Raw genomic sequence first — 19,073 nt, forward strand, 5'->3', positions numbered from 1 at the left:
ATAAACATAAACATTTTTGTAAATATTTTCATGATGCATAAAACTTTAAACATAAACATTTTCATAAAATACTTTTTCATGACATGCAATCATAAACCTTAACATTTTCCCTTTTTCCTCAACATGACATGACATAAAACATTTTTCATGATCATAAACATTTTTCCTTTTCCTTTTCCTTTTCCTTTTCCTTTTGTTGAATTCAGATCGTTAATTGTGACTTTCCTGATCATGCTCATGAGGGTCGATGGATCCATCTACATAAAACCACAGTACTGGGCGGCGGGGGACACCAGCAACACTCTCACCGGTCAACTGGGCCCTGGCCTATCATGATTCGAATAGAAATACGATCGTCGGGGCTCCCTCTGGGGCCTTTTCCCATAAATGAGCTCCCTCTGGGGCCTTTTCCCCACGATATTCCCATTCTTCCGTTACCACAAAACCGTTACCACATATCCGTTACCACATATTCGCAATGATGGAAACACGATCGTCGGGCTCCCACTGGGACCATAACCCTCACGACGTCGCCAACATTAACGAATTAGTCACAATTATTTCACATCCTTCAACATTTTTCATTCGCATCACTTAAAAAAAATCATGAATATCATTACGTTTTTCATTTTTTTGAAACCAAGCATGCAACATGTATTTTAAATGTCTTCTTAAATCATAAAAATCCCTTAGACATTTAAAAATCATCATTTAATCATGAATAATTCATAAACATTTAAAAATAATCATATTTTTATAAAAATAGCATTTAGGGCACTGCCATGACGTTTACTATGCTCTAGGTGCAAAAAGACCGTTTTACCCCTAGACGTAAAATTTTACCTTTTCAACTTTTTCCTTGATTTCATGACTCTAACATGTCATTATTTAAGCTTACGTGAATTTTTTCATAATTTTATTTGGCTTAAATGTTAGACTTTTTCAATTATCTTTTCTTAATTATTTTGACGGTGTTTTAATCCCGAAAAATACCAAACTTTAATATAAAATTCCTAAATTCTAAATTTAATCTTTTTATATTATTTTAGCCCTTATGGACCCCGACTCGACCCCCGTGAGCAGTTTTCCAATTTTTTTCTTCTTTTAAATACCCTATTCGACACCTAAACTTCGACCCCGAGCCAACTTTCGATTTTCACGAGTTACCCCTGAGCAATATCGAACCAGAACCTGCCCAACATTTTGAAGTACCCTACTGGACTCTAACCTCACCAAGAAACCAGCCCAAACCACAATAACGACAGCTTCCTAAGTAACCCCATGCTGGCCGAGACTTTCAGCTTTCATGGACTCTACGATTTTGGTGTCTATACCCTAAGCCGACGCCCCAACCCCTGAACCAAATTATTGTGCACCACGCTAGGACCCTAGTGAGCCACCCTAGCCCAGCCCGTGACCCCGAGTTGAACCCCTCATCCCCTGGACCTGTGCGTAAACCCTGCACCAACTTGTGCATGGTTCTCGGGTGGAGTCCTAGCATAGCTAGGACTCTTCCCCAGCCCTGACCGTGAGTCCTAGCTTGGCTAGGACTCCCTCCTTGACTCTCTCGTGACCTTGGATAGCCCCTGGAACCAGCCAACCCAACCCCAACCCCCTGCAATGAAAACCCGAACCCTCAACCCAAGACAGCAACTCGCGCTGCTTGGTGTTTTGTTTCTGCCGTAACTTTTGGTGGTGATTAAGGTGAGTTGGTGTGATTCTAAAACAAGTGTAAACCACTCTTGATCCTTCTTTATGTCATGGCAGCCCCTTAGCCAAATAATATACAAGTTATTGGATTCAAAAATCATGTTTTCTCATTTATACATGCCATAAACCGAAAATTCTGAAAAATATTTCATGTTCTTCATGCACACAATAATTCAATCAATAATATAATATGATGGATGAGAAAAGGAGATGTATTGCGTGCCTTTGCGTTTTATACGCACGAAAAACCGTTGACGACGAAGAAGAGGAGATGACTACGGCTTCTACTTTGCTTGTTGCCTTCGAAAAACCCTTACCAAAAATCCTTCAAAGTGCCGTGAGGTTTGTGTGTGTGTGATGGGAAGAGTTTTTCAGAAAATAAACTAGGTGGCCGATTTCCTTTGGTGCCAAAGTGTAGGGTTTTGCAACTTTTACACTTTAAATACTAATTAAATCCCTAAGTAGGCTTTAGGCCTATTAAGCCATAGAATTAAGCCCATTAGTTAAATTAGGATTTAAATAAAATATTAACAAGGTTTTTGTTTAAATAAATTTGTGAATTTATTAGCCGGGTTGCCAAAAAGCTCGTATTTTAGTTGAAAAACCAACACCCATAAAATTTACGCCCCGGCGTATAAAATCACCTCAAAACCCTTAATTTCACAAAATACTAAAAAGCATCGACAATCTTGTAAATAATTAAAAATAATTATTTAATAAAAATATTTTACGTTTTCTTCAGCCCTCGGTCCCCGTTCCTCGATCGTCACTTGAATATTCCTAAAATACATTTTTTTTTTGCATGATGACAAATAAATCTCATTTAGCATATAAACAAGTACGTCACATAATTAATTAGCAGCTAAAATCAATTAATTACTCCATTTTTCATAATTTCTTAGATTCGCATGCAGTTGGATTACGTTGTCTTAATTTTGGACCTTACAATTCCTCCCCCCCTTAAATAAAATTTCGTCCTCGAAATTAGAACTTACCGAAAAGATCCAGATAGCGACTCTTCAAGTCCCTCTCGGTTTCCCAAGTAGCTTCCTCTTCCGAGTGATTCAGCCACTTGACCTTGACCATTGGAATGACTTTGTTACGCAATCGTCTTTCTTGTCTAGCCAGAATTTGGACAGGTCTTTCTTCATACGACATATTTGGAGTTAGTTGAAGAGGTTCATAATTAAGCACATGTGAACGATTCGACATGTACTTCCGCAGCATCGAAATGTGGAACACATTGTGAACTCCTGCAAGCGCTGGTGGCAATGCCACTCTATAAGCTAGTGTCCCAATCCTCTCCAAAATCTCGAACGGACCTATAAATCTTGGACTAAGCTTGCCCTTTTTGCCAAAGCGCATAACACCCTTCATGGGTGCTATTTTCACAAATACATGATCGCCCATTGCAAACTCTAAGTCTCTTCGTCTCTTGTCCGCATAACTCTTTTGTCGGCTTTGTGCAGTCTTCATTCTATCACGAATCTCGACTACAAGTTCAGCTGTTTCTTCAATCACATCTGGACCAATGTCTCTTCTTTCCCCAACCTCGTCCCAATGAATAGGAGATCTACACTTCCTTCCATAGAGTGCCTCAAAAGGAGTCATTCCTATTGATGATTGATAGCTGTTATTGTAAGTGAACTCCACTAGAGGTAATTTTTGTTCCCAAGAAACTGCGAATCTCGGTGACACTCTTCGGTACTGGCCACTCTTTTACTGCCTCAACTTTACTCGGATCAACTTCCACGCCATCACTAGAAATGATGTGGCCTAAGAACGCCACTCTGTCAAGCCAAAACTCGCACTTGCTGAACTTTGCATATAGCTTTCTGTCTCTTAATACCTGCAGTGCTGTCCTCAAATGGCGACTATGCTCCTCTCTGCTCTTGGAATAGATCAATATGTCATCAATGAAGACAATAATAAACTGATCCACATACGGCTGAAATACGCGATTCATGAGATCCATGAAGATCGCTGGCGCATTGGTCAACCCGAATGGCATGACCATAAACTCATAGTGCCCATATCTTGTGCGAAATGCTGTCTTGTGCACGTCAGACTCCTTGACTTTCAACTGATGGTATCCAGATCGCAGATCAATTTTAGAAAACATCGAAGCTCCTTGCAACTGGTCAAATAAATCCTCAATTCTTGACAGTGGATACTTATTTTTGATAGTGACCCAATTGAGCTCTCGATAATCGATGCAAAGACGCATACTACCATCTTTCTTTTTCACAAACAAAACTGGTGCGCCCCACGGAGAGTAACTAGGGCGAATAAAACCCTTGTCTAGCAGTTATTGGATTTGATCTTTTAGTTCTTTCATTTCAGCGGGTTCTAGACGATAAGGTGCTTTAGATATAGGAACAGTGCCGGGCATAAGGTCAATAGAGAACTCCACTTCACGATCGGGTGGGATGCCAGAAACGTCTTCGGGAAAGACGCTAGGAAAATCCCTCACAATATCAACATCATCTAACTTCTGGATGATGGATTCATGTGTAGTAGTGACACATGCTAAATACGCCTGACATCCATGCTTAATAAGCTTCCTCGCACTTAGACAAGAGATAATGTGCGGCATTTGCTGGTTTCTTGCCGCCTCAAAAACAAAAGATTTACCACTGGGTGGCCTAATTGATACTGATCGCTGACGAAAATCAATCGAAGCTCCATTCGCTGATAGCCAATCCATCCCAAGTATAATATCGAATTCGGGCATAGGAAGCACAATAAGATCTGCCCGAACAACATCTCTGAATAAACGAAGCTCCAGATTCTTAACAATCTTAGATGTGAGCATCTGATCACCGGAAGGAATCGAAACTTTGAAACCCAAACCCATATCTTGAGGAGTAATATTCAGTCTTTTGATGAAGGTTTCTGATATGAAAGAGTGTGTAGCTCCTGAATCTAGCAAAGCATAGGTAGCTACGCCTAGAATGATGATCCTCCCCGTGATGAGTGTAGTGTCTGCCTCTTCCTCAGCTTCCTCGGCATTCATAACATAAGCTCGGGCCGTAGCAGCTGCTTTCCTCTTTGGGCAATCAATAGCCTTGTGACCGGCCTCCTTGCAGTAGAAACATTTATATGATCCCAACTCGCATTTCCCAAGATGTAGACGATTGCACTCCTTGCATGGTTGCCTCTCAGCAGGCTTTGGTGCTCCCGGATTCTGTGGCTTTGGTGGCGCTGGCTTCTTGACTTGACCTTGGGGCTTTTGAGGCCCTTGAGGTCTAGGAGGACCTGTATTTGGCTTCTTGTTGGGTTGATTGTTATTCTGATAATGCTGCCTCTTGCGCTGAATCTCAAAGTCAATGTCCTTTAAGGATTGCTCAGCCTGATATGCATAATTAACTGCCATAGCATAATTCTCCGGACGCATCATCATAACTTTATCCCGAATGGTAGGTCTTAGGCCATCCTTGAAATGCCTAAGTTTTACTTCCGCGTCTCCAGCAATAAGGGGTACGACGTGGCAACCCCTATCAAACTTCTTCACAAAATCAGCAACAGATATGTCTCCCTGACGGAGGGTTATAAATTCCCTCTTTATGCGGCTTCTGACATCAGCAGTAAAGTATTTCTCATAGAATTTCGTCTTGAACTGTGCCCAAGTGAGTGTAGCAAGGTCAACACCATGCTCGGCTCCTTCCCACCATAAAGAAGCGTCGTCCCTAAGCAGATAAGTAGTGCATCTTACACGGTCGGCGTCTCCCATGTTCAGATAGCGAAAATGTACCTCGAGTGATCGGATCCAACTCTCTGCAGCAAATGGATCGGTGGTGCTAGAAAATTCCTTCGGCCCTAGCCTTCGGAACTGCTCATAAATATCATCCTGTGGCCTAGGTGGCTGTTGTGGCTGCTGCTGCTGCATCTGCTGTAACTGCAGCTGTAGCTGTTGCTGCTGTATCTGCTGCTGCTGTAACTGTTGCTCGAAGAGACGAGCCATACCCTCTAATGCACGAGTAGCAGGATCCCCAGGTGGAGGAGGTGGTGGTGGTGGTGCATTTCTTTGACTATTCCCTCGGCGATTAACACTGTTCTCTGCCTGATTCTCGATAACGGGTACGCGTCTAGGAGGCATTTTATCTGAATGTTTTCCAAATTCTAACGTAACCAACATGCAATTAAATCTAAGTTTTCTAATCATGTAACACATCCTGACTTAATTAGCATTTTAAGCATGCAAGGCAATACTACTAAAAAAAACTATTAAACAGGTATCCTAAACATAATATACATAACGTCATGCAGGTTAAATCATATAGAATCACATAAAACAAGTAAAACTTACGACTTGAGGCTTGACGACTGATCTTTCGGGCGATGATGGTGGCACAACCCTTTACAGGAACCTGGCTCTGATACCAACTGAAACGTCCTGCTCTTTTTATTGCTTTAAATGTACTAGAAATTTTTTTTTTCCTCTCTCTAAATTTTCGGCTTTCACTAAAATATTTTAACCCTTAAAATAAAATACAACCATCTAGCATTTTAAAAATCAAGTGCAATGGTCATAAAATAAAATCGTCGCATGATTACCAAACCTAAAAAGCAATAAATTTGAAAAGTAAAGCCCATACTAAACCTCTCAAAATCTCTCAAAAGCATAAGTAAATCGTCTTAAAATCTTTAAATAAAATCATAACGCATAATGCGGAAAATGTAGCGCTGGTCCTCGGGTTATGTGCGCCTTCAGTCCAGTCAAATCACTCATCAAGTCCTCCCTCAATACCACCTGCATCCATCACACCTAGTGAGTCTAAAGACTCAACACACCATAATCTTGATAACGAGATTATGGTTTCTTGTTGACATACGATTTTTGGCTCAAATCATCTGAATCTCGATCAGGACCAGATAAGACATGTGAAATTAACGTAGCTCGGGCACTGCCAGATTTGAACAAAATTGTAGCCTAATTTGATTGTAAACGGGCGAACGAACGAGACTCATTACTCCGCGATGATTTGACAAGATTTCACCCGAATTTCTTCTCTAAGACACTCTAATTTGAGATTTTTCGCTTCTGTTAAGATTCCGTTTCCTCGAGAAATCCGCTAAGGAAGTTTGAAATTCGATTCTGGTTCCATTTTATCGTATCTCAGGCATAATAATGGCTTTACATTCGCTATTTTCTTATTCTTATTTTTTTTTCTATTTTCTGGGAACATTTAGCGATTTTTGTTGTCGTGAGCCGGTACTGTGCGGAAGGGTATAACGCAGATTACTCTGAAGACGGTTAACTCATTAAAAACAATTATTTCGACTGTTTTATCTATAATTGACGTAAACGGTCGCGACACGAGGACTTCCCAGGGAGGTCACCCAACCTAGCTCTTCCATCGCGCTAGAACGCTTAACTTCATGGTTCTGATTGGGCGAGAGCAGTGCCGCGTTTTGTCCATAGCCGTCCGCGCCACACGTACTCGAGGGATATAAGAATAAACATCCCACTCAATGTCGGGTGCGATCATACTAGAACTAATGCACCGAATCCCATCAGAACTCCGAAGTTAAGCATGCTTAGGCGAGATCAGTACTAGGATGGGTGACCCCTGGGAAGTCCTCGTGTTGCACCCATTTTCGTGTTTTTCAATTTTTGATTACTTGTTGACAGACAATTTTCGGCTCAAATAATCTGAATCTCGATCGGGACTAGATAAGACATGTGGAATCAACGTAGCTCGGGCACTTCCGGAGTTGGACAAAATTGTAGCCTAATTTGATTGTAAACGGGCAAACGAACAAGACTCATTACTCCGCAATGAGCTGATGAGATTTTAGCCGAATTCTTTCTCCATGACCCTCTAATTTGCGATTTTCCGCTTCTGTTAAGCTTCCGTTTTCTCAAGAAATCCGCTTAGAATGTCCGAAATTCGATTCTGGTTCCATTTTATCGTATCTCAGGCATAATAATAGTTTAACATTCGCTATTTTATTCTTCATATTTTTTTTCTATTTTCTGGGAACATTTTGCGATTTTTGTTGTCTTGAGCAGGTTCTGTGCGGAAGGGTGTGACGCATATTACGCCGGAGACGGTTAACTCATTAAAAACAATTATTTCGATTGTTTTATCCATAATTTACGTAAAGGGTCGCGACACGAGGACTTCCCAGGGAGGTCACCTATCCTAGCTCTGCCATCGCGCCAGAACGCTTAACTTCATGGTTCTGATTGGGCGAGAGCAGTGCCGCGTGTTGTCCATCGCCGCCCGCTCCACTCGTACTCGAGGGATATAAGATTAAACATCCCACTCAATGTCGGGTGTGATCATACCTGCACTTATGCACCGGTTCCTATCAGAACTCCGAAGTTAAGCGTGCTTGGGCGAGAGCAGCACTATGATGGGTGAACCCCTGGAAAGTCCTCGTGTTGCACCTCTTTTCGTGTTTTTCAATTTTTGATTACTTGTTGACAGACGATTTTCGGCTCAAATCGTCTGAATCGCGATCGATAGCAGATAAGACATGTGAAATCAACGTCGCTCAGGCACTGCCGGATTTGGACAAAATTCTAGGCTAATTTGATTGTAAACGGGCAAACGAACGAGACTCATTACTCCGCAATGAGCTGGCGAGATTTTAGCCGAATTCTTTCTCTATGACCCTCTAATTTGTGATTTTCCGCTTCTGTTAAGCTTCCGTTTTCTCAAGAAATCCGCTTAGAATGTCCGAAATTCGATTCCAGTTCCATTTTATCGTATCCCAGGCATAATAATAGCTTAACATTCGCTATTTTATTCCTCATATTTTTTTTCTATTTTTCTGGGAACATTTAGCGATTTTTGTTGTCTTGAGCAGGTTCTGTGCGGAAGGGTGTGACGCATATTACGGCGGAGATGGTTAACTCATTAAAAAAAATTATTTTGATTGTTTTATCCATAATTTACGTAAAGGGTTGCGACACGAGGACTTCCCAGGGAGGTCACCTATCCTAGCTCTGCCATCGCGCCAGAACGCTTAACTTCATGGTTCTGATTGGGCGAGAGCCGTACTGCGTATTATCTATCGCCGCCCGCTCCACACGTACTCGAGGGATATAAGAATAAACATCTCATTGAATGTCGGGTGCGATCATACCAGCACTAATGCACCGGATTCCATCAGAACTCCGAAGTTAAGCGTGCTTGGGCGAGAGCAGTACTAGGATAGGTGACCCCCTGGGAAGTCCTTCTTTTCGTGTTTTTCTATTTTTGATTACTTTTTGGCAGACGATTTTCAACTCAAATCGTCTGAATCACGATCGAGAGCAGATAAGACATGTGAAATCAACGTAGCTCGGGCACTGCCGGATTTGGACAAAATTGAAGCCTAATTTGATTGTAAACGGGCAAACGAACGAGACTCATTGCTCTGCAATGAGCTGGCGAGATTTTAGCCGAATTCCTTCTTTAAAACCCTCTAATTTGCGATTTTCCGCTTCTGTTAAGCTTCCGTTTCCTCGAGAAATCCGCTTAGGAAGTCCAAATTCGATTCCGGTCCATTTTATCGTATCACAGGCATAATAATAGCTTTACATTCGCTATTTTCTTCTTCTTATTTTTTTTTCCATTTTCTGGGAACATTTAGCGATTTTTGTTGTCGTGAGCCGGTTCTGTGCGGAAGGATATGACGCAGATTACGCCGGATACGGTTAACTCATTAAAAACAATTATTTCATTTGTTTTATCCATAATTTACGTAAAGGGTCGCGACACGAGGACTTCCCAGGGAAGTCACCCATCCTAGCTCTGCCATCGCGCCAGAACGCTTCACTTCATGGTTCCGATTGGGCGAGAGCAGTGCTGCGTGTTGTCAATCGCCACCCGCTCCACACGTACTCGAGGGATATAAGAATAAACATCTCATTGAATGTCGGGTGCGATCATACCAGCACTAATGCACCGGATTCCATCAGAACTCCGAAGTTAAGCGTGCTTGGGCGAGATCAGTACTAGGATAGGTGACCCCTTGGGAAGTCCTCCTTTTCGTGTTTTTCTATTTTTGATTACTTTTTGGCAGACAATTTTCAACTCAAATCGTCTGAATCACGATCGAGAGCAGATAAGACATGTGAAATCAACGTAGCTCGGGCACTGCCGGATTTGGATAAAATTGTAGCCTAATTTGATTGTAATCGGGTAAACGAACGAGACTCGTTACTCCGCAATGAGCTGGCGAGATTTTATCCGAATTCTTTCTCTAATACCCTCTAATTTGCGATTTTCCGCTTCTGTTAAGCTTCCGTCTCCTCGAGAAATCCGCTTAGGAAGTCCGAAATTTGATTTCGGTTCCATTTTATCGTATCCCAGGCATAATAATAAATTTACATTCGCTATTTTTTTTCCGATTTTTTTTTCTATTTTCTGGGAACATTTAGCGATTTTGTTGTCGTGTGCCGGTTCTGTACGGAAGGGTATGACGCAGATTACTCCGGAGACGGTTAACTCATTAAAAACAATTATTTCGACAGTTTTATCCATAATTTACGTAAACGGTCGCGACACGAGGACTTCCCTGGTCATGGATCGTTAGGATGGTCCAGCATGGGCCGAGGCCTTTGTTGGTTCAGCCTAATGGCCAGTGATCGTTACAAAAAAAGGCGCCTTTTTTTTGTAACGGTCATGGGCCATTAGGCTGAACTAACAAAGGCCTCGGCCCATACCCACGCACCACTACTGGTCATGGGTCGTTAGGATGGTCCAACATGGGCATCGGCCCATGCCCATGCACCGTCACTCATAGAATATCTCACCCCTGGTAAGTGGTTTCTTTCGCCTTCCCCAACACTTGAACCCAGGACCTCCAGACTTAAGTACCTAGATTTCTAAGTGTTGGTACCAGTTGAGAATTTAGTCTTTTTATATTATTTTAGCCCTTATGAACCACGACTCGACCCCCGTGAACTATTTTTCAATTTTCCCAAGTTTTAAAAACCCTAATGACCCAAAATCATCGACCCCGAGCCATCTCTTGATTTTCACGAGTTACCCCCGAACCATGTTGATCCAAAACTTGACCAACGTCCTAAAGTACCTACTGGACCCAAAGATCCCACGGAAAACACCCAAAACGAAAAAACGAGCCCCATACTCCTCTACCATAAGCTGGCCGAGAAATCCTTGTTGGACAAGGACTCTTGATCAAGCTTCCCTGCCCCTACCAACAAACCCAGCCACCGAACCCACCTGTTGTGCACCCCCTAAGGACCCAGGCCCCCAGGACCACGCCCACCAGCCTGCAACAAGCCCAGAACCCAGCACGCAATTCCCCTTGATTCTCGGGTGGGAGTCATAGCTTGCTAGGACTCCTTCCCAGCCCTTGATCGCGAGTCCTAGCATGGCTAGGACTCTCTCCCTAACTCACCCACGACCTTGGCTAACCCCTGGAACTAGCCAACCAAGCCCTAGACCCTGCAACCATAACACTGAACCCCTTTGCTCCATGACAGCAAGTTGTTGCACAGCTTGTGTTCTATTGCATGTGTGGTGTTAAGGTGATATCTAGGACTCTAAATCCCGTGCAAAATCGTGCCTAAACATAACCTATATCATGGCAGCCCGTATATACATGTAAACAACAAAAGTTTGAATCAAAATCATGCTTGGAATTTCATGGATTGCATAAAAACGAAAATAATTCAAAGTGTCACTTGTTTCCCAAAATTTTCATGCATAAAAATATAATATGATTTCATAATGGTTTTAAGGGAAGAATAGGTGTGCCTATGCGTAATTTACGCACGAAAAATCATTGACGATGAAGAAGAACGGAGCAAGAACCTTGGCTAAGACTTTCCTTTGGCAATGCTCGAAAGTTTGCCTCAATTTTTAAGCATGTGTAGGCCGTGTAATCTAGGTATTTTCAGAAGAGTGGCCGTGTGCTTTTGAAAGAATCGTTGGGTTATGGGAAAGGTTTACATATTATATACTTAATTAAACACTAACAAGGCTTTAGGCCTATTAAGCCCCTAATTAAGCCCATTAGTCTTTAATTAGAATTAAATAAAATATTAGTAAAGTTTTGGTAAAAATAGTTTGGGAATTAAATAGCCGATTTGCCAAAAAGTTCGTATTTTTTTATTGAAAAACCCACACCGATAAAATTTACGTCCCGTCGTATAAAATCAACATGCAAGTATCGAAATTTAAGGGACCAAAATGCAATATTTCGAAAGATTGGGGACCTAAGGGCAATTTACGAACGTTAAAGGGCTGAATCAGAATTTTCGAAATAATATAAGGATTTATTTGTTGTCCATCGCCGCCCGAGCCACACGTACTCGAGGGATATAAGAATAAACATCCCACTCAATGTTGGGTGCGATCATACCAGCACTAATGCATCGGATCCCATCAAAACTCCGAAGTTAAGCGTGCTTGGGCGAGAGCATTACTAGGATGGGTGACCCCCCGGGAAGTCCTCGTGTTGCACCCCTTTTCGTGTTTTTCTACTTTTGATTACTTGTTGACAAACGATTTTCGGCTCAAATCATCTGAATCTGGATCAGGACCAATAAGACATGTGAAATCAACGTAGCTCGGGCACTGCCGGATTTGGACAAAATTGTAGGCTAATTCGATTGTAAACATGAAAACGAACGAGACTCATTACTCCGCAATGAGCTGGCGAGATTTTATCCGAATTCCTTCTCTAAGACCCTCTAATTTGCGGTTTTCCGCTTCTGTTAAGCTTCCTTTCCTCGAGAAATCTGTTTAGGAAGTCCGAAATTCAATTCCGGTTCAATTTTATCGTAACCCAGGCAAAATATTAGCTTTACATTCGCTATTTTATTCTTCTTATTTTTTTCTATTTTCTAGGAACATTTTGCGATTTTTTTTGTCGTGAGCCGGTTCTGTGCGGAAGGATATGACGAAGATTACACCGGAAGTTAAGCGTTCTAACTCTGCCATCGCGCCAGAACGCTTAACTTCATGGTTCTGATTGGGCGAGAGCAGTTCCGCATGTTGTCCATCGCCGCTCGCGCCACACGTACTCGAGGGATATAAGAATAAACATCCCAATCAATGTTGGGTGCGATCATACCAGCACTAATGCACCAGATCCCATTAGAACTCCGAAGTTAAACGTGCTTGGGCGAGAGCAGTACTAGGATGGGTGACCCCTTGGGAAGTCCTCGTGTTGCAACCTTTTTCTTTTTTTTCTATTTTTTATACTTGTTGACAGACGATTTTCGGCTCAAAGCATCTGAACCACGATCGGGACCAGATAAGACATGTGAAATCAACGTAGCTCGGGCACTGCCGGATTTGGACAAAATTTTAGCCTAATTGGATTGTAAACGGGCAAATGAACGAGACTCATTACTCCGCAATGAGCTGGAGAGATTTTAGTCGAATTCCTTCTCTAAGACCCTCTAATTTGCGATTTTCCGCTTCCGTTAAGCTTCCGTTTCCTCGAGAAATCCGTTTAGGAAGACCGAAATTCGATTCCGGTTCCATTTTATCGTATCCCAAGCATAATAATAGCTTTACATTCGCTATTTTCTTCTTCTTATTTTTTTTCTATTTTCTGGGAACATTTAGCGATTTTTGTTATCGTGAGCCGGTTCTGTACGGAAGGGTATGAAGCAGATTACTCTAGAGACGGTTAACTCATTAAAAACAATTATTTCGACAGTTTTAGCTATAATTTACGTAAACGGTCGAGACACGAGGACTTCACAGGGAGGTCACCCATCCTAGCTCTGCCATCGCGCCAGAACGCTTAACTTCATGGTTCTGAATGGGCGAGAGCAGTGCCGCGTGTTGTCCATCGCCGCCCGCTCCACACGTACTCAAAGGATATAAGAATAAACATCCCACTCAATGTCGGGTGCGATCATACCATCATTAATGCACCGAATCCCGTCAGAACTCCGAAGTTAAGCGTGCTTGGCCGAGAGCACTACTAGGATGGGTGACCCCTCGGGAAGTCCTCGTGTTGCACCACTTTTCGTGTTTTTCTACTTTTGATTACTTGTTGACAAACGATTTTCGGCTCAAATCATCTGAATCTGGATCAGGACAAGATAAGACATGTGAAATAAACGTAGCTCGGGCACTGCCGGATTTGGACAAAATTGTAGGCTAATTCGATTGTAAACGGGAAAACGAACGAGACTCATTACTCCGCAATGAGCTGGCGAGATTTTATCCGAATTCCTTCTCTAAGCCCCTTTAATTTGCGATTTTCCGCTTCTGTTAAGCTTCTGTTTCCTCGAGAAATCCGTTAGGAAGTCCGAAATTCGATTCCGGTGCCATTTTATCGTATCCCAGTCATAATAATAGCTTTACATTCGCTATTTTCTTCTTCTTATTTTTTTTTCTATTTTCTGGGAACATTTTGCTATTTTTATTGTCTTGAGAAAGGTCTGTGCAGAAGGGTATGACGCATATTACTCCGAAGACGGTTAACTCATTAAAAACAATTATTTCGACTGTTTTATCCATAGTTTACGGAAATGATCGCGACACGAGTACTTCCCAGGGAGGTCACCTATCCTAGCTTTGCCATCGCGCCAGAATGCTTAACTTCATGGTTCTGTCCGCGCCACACGTACTCGAGGGATATAAGAATAAACATCACACTCAATGTCGGGTGCGATCATACCAGCACTAATGCACCGGATCCCATCAGAACTCCGAAGTTAAGCGTGCTTGGGCGAGAACAGTACTAGGATGGGTGACCCCTTGGGAAGTCCTCGTGTTGCACCACTTTTCGTGTTTTTCTATTTTAGATTACTTGTTGACAGACGATTTTCGACTCAAATCATCTGAATCTCGATCGGGACCAGATAAGACATGTGAAATCAACGTAGCTCGAGCACTGCCGGATTTGGACAAAATTGTAGCCTAATTTGATTGTAAACGGGCAAACAAACGAGACTCATTACTCCGCAAAGAGCTGGAGAGAATTTAGTCGAATTCCTTCTCCAAGACCCTCTAATTTGCGATTTTACGCTTCTGTTAAGCTTCCGTTTCCTCGAAAAATCCGTTTAGGAAGTCCGAAATTCGATTCCGGTTCTATTTTATCGTATCCCAGGCATAATAATAGCTTTACATTCGCTATTTCTTCTTCTTATTTTTCTTTTCTATTTCCTGGGAACATTTAGCGATTTTTTTTTGTCGTGAGCCGGTTTTGTGCGGAAGGGTATGACGCAGATTACACCAGAGACGGTTGACTCATTAAAAACATTATTTCGACAGTTTTAGCTATAATTTACGTAAACAGTCGAGACACGAGGAGTATACAATGAGGTCACCCATCCTAGCTCTGCCATCGCGCCAGAACGCTTAACTTCATGGTACTGATTGGGCGAGAGCAGTGCCGTGTGTTGTCCATCGCCGCCCGCTCGACACGTAATCGAGGGATATAAGAATAAACATCCCACTCAATGTCGGGTGCGATCATACCAGCAATAATGCACCGGATCCAATCAGAACTCCGAAGTTAAGCGTGCTTGGTCAAGAGCAGTACTAGGATGGGTGACCCCCTTGGGAGTCCTTGTGTTGCACTACTTTTCGTGTTTTTCTATTTTTTATTACTTGTTGACAGACGATTTTCGTCTCAAATCATCTGAATCTCGATCGTGACCAGATAAGACATATTAAATTAACGTAGCTCGGGCACTGCCGAATTGGACAAAATAGTAGCCCAATTTGATTGTAAACGGGCAAACGAACGAGACTCATTACTCCGCATGAGCTGGCGAGATTTTAGCCAAATTCCTTCTCCAAGACCCTCTAATTTGCGATTTTCCGCTTCTGTTAAGCTTCCATTTCCTCGAGAAATCCGCTTAGGAAGTCCGAAATTCGATTCCGATTCCATTTTATCGTATCTCATGCATAATAATAGCTTTCCATTCGCTATTTCTTCTTCTTATTTTTTTCTATTTTCTGGGAACATTTACCGATTTTTATTGTCTTGAGCAGGTTCTGTGCGGAAGGGTATGAACGCATATTACTCCGGGGACGTTTAACTCATTAAAAACAATTATTTCATATGTTTTATCCATAATTTACGTAAAGTGGTCGCGAAACGAGGAACTTCCCAGGGAGGTCACCCATCTTAGCTCTGCATCGCGCCAGATCGCTTAACTTCATGGTTTTGATTGGGCGAGAGCAGTGCCGCGTGTTGTCCATCGCCGCCCGCGCCGCACGTACTCGAGGGATATAAGAATAAACATCCCACTCATGTCAGGTGCGATCATACCAGCACTAATGCACCGGATCCCATAAGAACTCCGAAGTTAAGCATGCTTGGGCGAGAGCAGTACTTAGACGAATTCCTTCTCTAAGACCCTCTAATTTACGATTTCCGCTTCTGTTAAGCTTCCATTTCCTCGAGAAATCCGCTTAGGAAGTTCTAAATTCGAGTCCGATTCCATTTAATCATATTCAGGCATAATAATAGCTTTACATTTGCTATTTTCTTCTTCTTATTTTTTTTTTCTATTTCTGGGAACATTTAGCGATTTTGTTGTCTTGAGCAGGTTCTGTGCGGAAGGGTATGACGCATATTATTCCTGAGACGGTTAACTCATTAAAACAATTATTTCGACTGTTTTATCCATAATTTACGTAAACGGTCGCGACACATGGACTTCCCAGGGAGGTCACCCATCCTAGCTCTGCCATCGGGCCAGAAACGCTTTACTTCATGGTTCTGATTGGGCGAGAGCAGTGCCGCGTTTTGTCCATCGCCGCCCGCTCCACAAGTACTCGAGGGATATAAGAATAAACATCCCACTCAATGACGGGTGTGATCATACCAGCACTAATGCACCGGATCCCATCAGAACTCCGAAGTTAAGCGCGCTTGGGCGAGAGCAAGTACTAGGATGGGTGACCCTCTTGGAAGTCCTCGTGTTGCACCCCTTTTCGTGTTTTTCTATTTTTGATTACTTGTTGACAGACGATTTTCGGCTCAAATCATCTGAATCTCGATCGGGACCAGATAAGTCATGTGAAATCAACGTCGCTCGGGCACTGCCGGATTTGGACAAAATTGTAGGCTAATTTGATTGTAAACGGGCAAACGAACGAGACTCATTACTCCGCAATGAGCTGGCAAGATTTTAGCCGAATTCTTTCTCTATGACCCTCTAATTTGTGATTTTCCGCTTCTGTTAAGCTTCCGTTTTCTCCAGAAATCCGCTTAGAATGTCCGAAATTCGATTCCAGTTCCATTTTATCGTATCCCAGGTATAATAATCGCTTAACATTCGCTATTTTATTCCTCATATTTTTTTTCTATTTTTCTGGGAACATTTAGCGATTTTTGTTGTCTTGAGCAGGTTCTGTGCGGAAGGGTGTGACGCATATTACGGCGGAGATGGTTAACTCATTAAAAACAATTATTTCGATTGTTTTATCCATAATTTACGTAAAGGGTTGCGACACGAGGACTTCCTAGGGAGGTCACCTATCCTAGCTCTGCCATCGCGCCAGAACGCTTAACTTCATGGTTCTGATTGGGCGAGAGCAGTGCCGCGTGTTGTCCATCGCCGCCCGCTCCACTCGTACTCGAGGGATATAAGAATAAACATCCCACTCAATGTCGGGTGTGATCATACCTGCACTTATGCACCGATTCCTATCAGAATTTTGAAGTTAAGCGTGCTTGGGCGAGAGCAGCACTATGATGGGTGAACCCCTGGAAGTCCTCGTGTTGCACCTCTTTTCGTGTTTTTCAATTTTGGATTACTTGTTGACAGACGATTTTCGGCTCAAATCGTCTGAATCGCGATCGATAGCAGATAAGACATGTGAAATCAACGTAGCTCGGGCACTGCCAGATTTGGACAAAATTGTAGCCTAATTTGATATAATCAGGCAAACGAACGAGACTCGTTACTCCGCAATGAGCTGACGAGATTTTAGCCGAATTCCTTCTCTAAGACCCTCTAATTTGCGATTTTCCGCTTCTGTTAAGCTTCTGTTTCCTCGAGGAAATCCGCTTAGGATGTCCGAAAATTATATTCCGTTCTATTTTATCGTATCTCAGGCATAATAATAGCTGTACATTCGCTATTTTCTTCTTCTTATTTTTTTTTTCTATTTTTTGGGACATTTCGGATTTTTGTTGCCGTGAGCCGGTTCTGTGCGGAATGGTATGACGCAGATTACTCCGGAGACGGTTAACTCATTAAAAACAATTATTTCGACTGTTTATCCATAATTTATGTAAACGGTCGCGACACGAGGACTTCCCAGGGAGGTCACCATCCTAGCTCTGCCATCACGCCAGAACGCTTAACTTCATGGTTCTGATTGGCGAGAGCAGTGCCAGGTGTTGTCCATCGCCTCCAGCTTCACACGTATTCGAGGTAAATAAGAATAAATATCCCAATCAATGTCGTGTGCGATCATACCAGCACTAATGCACTGGATCCCATCAGAACTTCGAAGTTAACCGTGCTTGGACGAAAGCAGTACTAGGATGGGTGACCTCTTTGGAAGTCCTTGTGTTGCACTCTTTTTCGTGTTTTTCTATTTTTGATTACTGCTTGGCAGACGATTTTGAGCTCAAACCATCTGAATCTCGATCGGGAGCAGATAAGACATGTGAAATCAACGTAGCTCGGGCACTGCCGGATTTTGACAAAATTGTAGCCTAATTTGATTGTAAACGGGCAAACGAACGAGACTCGTTACTCCGCAATGAGCTGGTGAGATTTTAGCCGAATTTCTCTCAAGACCCTCTAATTTGCGATTTTACGCTTCTGTTAAGCTTCCGTTTCCTCGAAAAATCCTTTTAGGAAGTCCGAAATTCGATTCCGGTTCTATTTTATAGTATCCCAGGCATAATAATAGCTTTACATTCGCTATTTTCTTCTTCTTATTTTTCTTTTCTATTTCCTGGGAACATTTAGCGATTTTTTTGTCGTGAGCCGGTTTTGTGCGAAAGGGTATGACGCAGATTACACCAGAGACGGTTAACTCATTAAAAACAATTATTTCGACAGTTTTAGCTATAATTTACGTAAACGGTCGAGACACGAGGACTTCACAGTGAGGTCATCCATCCTAGCTCTGCCATCGCGCCAGAACGCTTAACTTCATGGTTCTGATTGGGCGAGAGCAGTGCCGCGTGTTGTCCATCGCCGCCCGCTCCACAAGTACTCTAGGGATATAAGAATAAACATCCCACTCAATGTCGGGTGCGATCATACCAGCACTAATGCACCGGATCCCATCAGAACTCCGAAGTTAAGCGTGCTTGGGCGAGAGCAGTACTAGGATGGGTGACCCCCTTGGAAGTCCTCGTGTTGCACCCCTTTTCGTGTTTTTCTATTTTTGATTACTTGTTGACAGACGATTTTCGGCTCAAATCATCTGAATATCGATCGGGACCATAAACAT

General features: G+C 42.6%; 8 non-coding genes and 5 pseudogenes across 8 annotated transcripts; all 13 read left to right on the top strand.

Annotated features, from left to right (window-relative positions):
• Window positions 1-7,190: 7,190 nt before the first annotated feature.
• LOC142508242 (5S ribosomal RNA) lies at window positions 7,191-7,308 on the top strand. Its single transcript, XR_012806466.1, has one exon. It is a non-coding gene; the product is annotated as a 5S ribosomal RNA (ribosomal RNA).
• Window positions 7,309-7,991: 683 nt separating this feature from the next.
• LOC142511420 (5S ribosomal RNA) lies at window positions 7,992-8,110 on the top strand (annotated as a pseudogene).
• Window positions 8,111-8,794: 684 nt separating this feature from the next.
• LOC142510566 (5S ribosomal RNA) lies at window positions 8,795-8,914 on the top strand (annotated as a pseudogene).
• A 670-nt stretch (window positions 8,915-9,584) lies between these two features.
• LOC142510615 (5S ribosomal RNA) lies at window positions 9,585-9,704 on the top strand (annotated as a pseudogene).
• A 2,321-nt stretch (window positions 9,705-12,025) lies between these two features.
• On the top strand, window positions 12,026-12,144 carry LOC142516122 (5S ribosomal RNA). Its single transcript, XR_012811934.1, has one exon. It is a non-coding gene; the product is annotated as a 5S ribosomal RNA (ribosomal RNA).
• A 595-nt stretch (window positions 12,145-12,739) lies between these two features.
• LOC142514121 (5S ribosomal RNA) lies at window positions 12,740-12,858 on the top strand. The gene has a single exon (XR_012810030.1). It is a non-coding gene; the product is annotated as a 5S ribosomal RNA (ribosomal RNA).
• Window positions 12,859-13,540: 682 nt separating this feature from the next.
• Window positions 13,541-13,659, top strand: LOC142510838 (5S ribosomal RNA; annotated as a pseudogene).
• Window positions 13,660-14,305: 646 nt separating this feature from the next.
• On the top strand, window positions 14,306-14,424 carry LOC142512421 (5S ribosomal RNA). Its single transcript, XR_012808839.1, has one exon. It is a non-coding gene; the product is annotated as a 5S ribosomal RNA (ribosomal RNA).
• A 684-nt stretch (window positions 14,425-15,108) lies between these two features.
• Window positions 15,109-15,227, top strand: LOC142509669 (5S ribosomal RNA). Its single transcript, XR_012807831.1, has one exon. It is a non-coding gene; the product is annotated as a 5S ribosomal RNA (ribosomal RNA).
• Window positions 15,228-16,466: 1,239 nt separating this feature from the next.
• LOC142515687 (5S ribosomal RNA) lies at window positions 16,467-16,586 on the top strand. The gene has a single exon (XR_012811519.1). It is a non-coding gene; the product is annotated as a 5S ribosomal RNA (ribosomal RNA).
• Window positions 16,587-17,270: 684 nt separating this feature from the next.
• LOC142512265 (5S ribosomal RNA) lies at window positions 17,271-17,388 on the top strand (annotated as a pseudogene).
• Window positions 17,389-18,068: 680 nt separating this feature from the next.
• LOC142508574 (5S ribosomal RNA) lies at window positions 18,069-18,187 on the top strand. The gene has a single exon (XR_012806781.1). It is a non-coding gene; the product is annotated as a 5S ribosomal RNA (ribosomal RNA).
• A 682-nt stretch (window positions 18,188-18,869) lies between these two features.
• Window positions 18,870-18,988, top strand: LOC142507865 (5S ribosomal RNA). Its single transcript, XR_012806106.1, has one exon. It is a non-coding gene; the product is annotated as a 5S ribosomal RNA (ribosomal RNA).
• Window positions 18,989-19,073: the final 85 nt, after the last annotated feature.

Source organism: Primulina tabacum, chromosome 10, assembly GCF_025594145.1.
Source record: "Primulina tabacum isolate GXHZ01 chromosome 10, ASM2559414v2, whole genome shotgun sequence".
Lineage (NCBI taxonomy): Eukaryota > Viridiplantae > Streptophyta > Magnoliopsida > Lamiales > Gesneriaceae > Primulina > Primulina tabacum.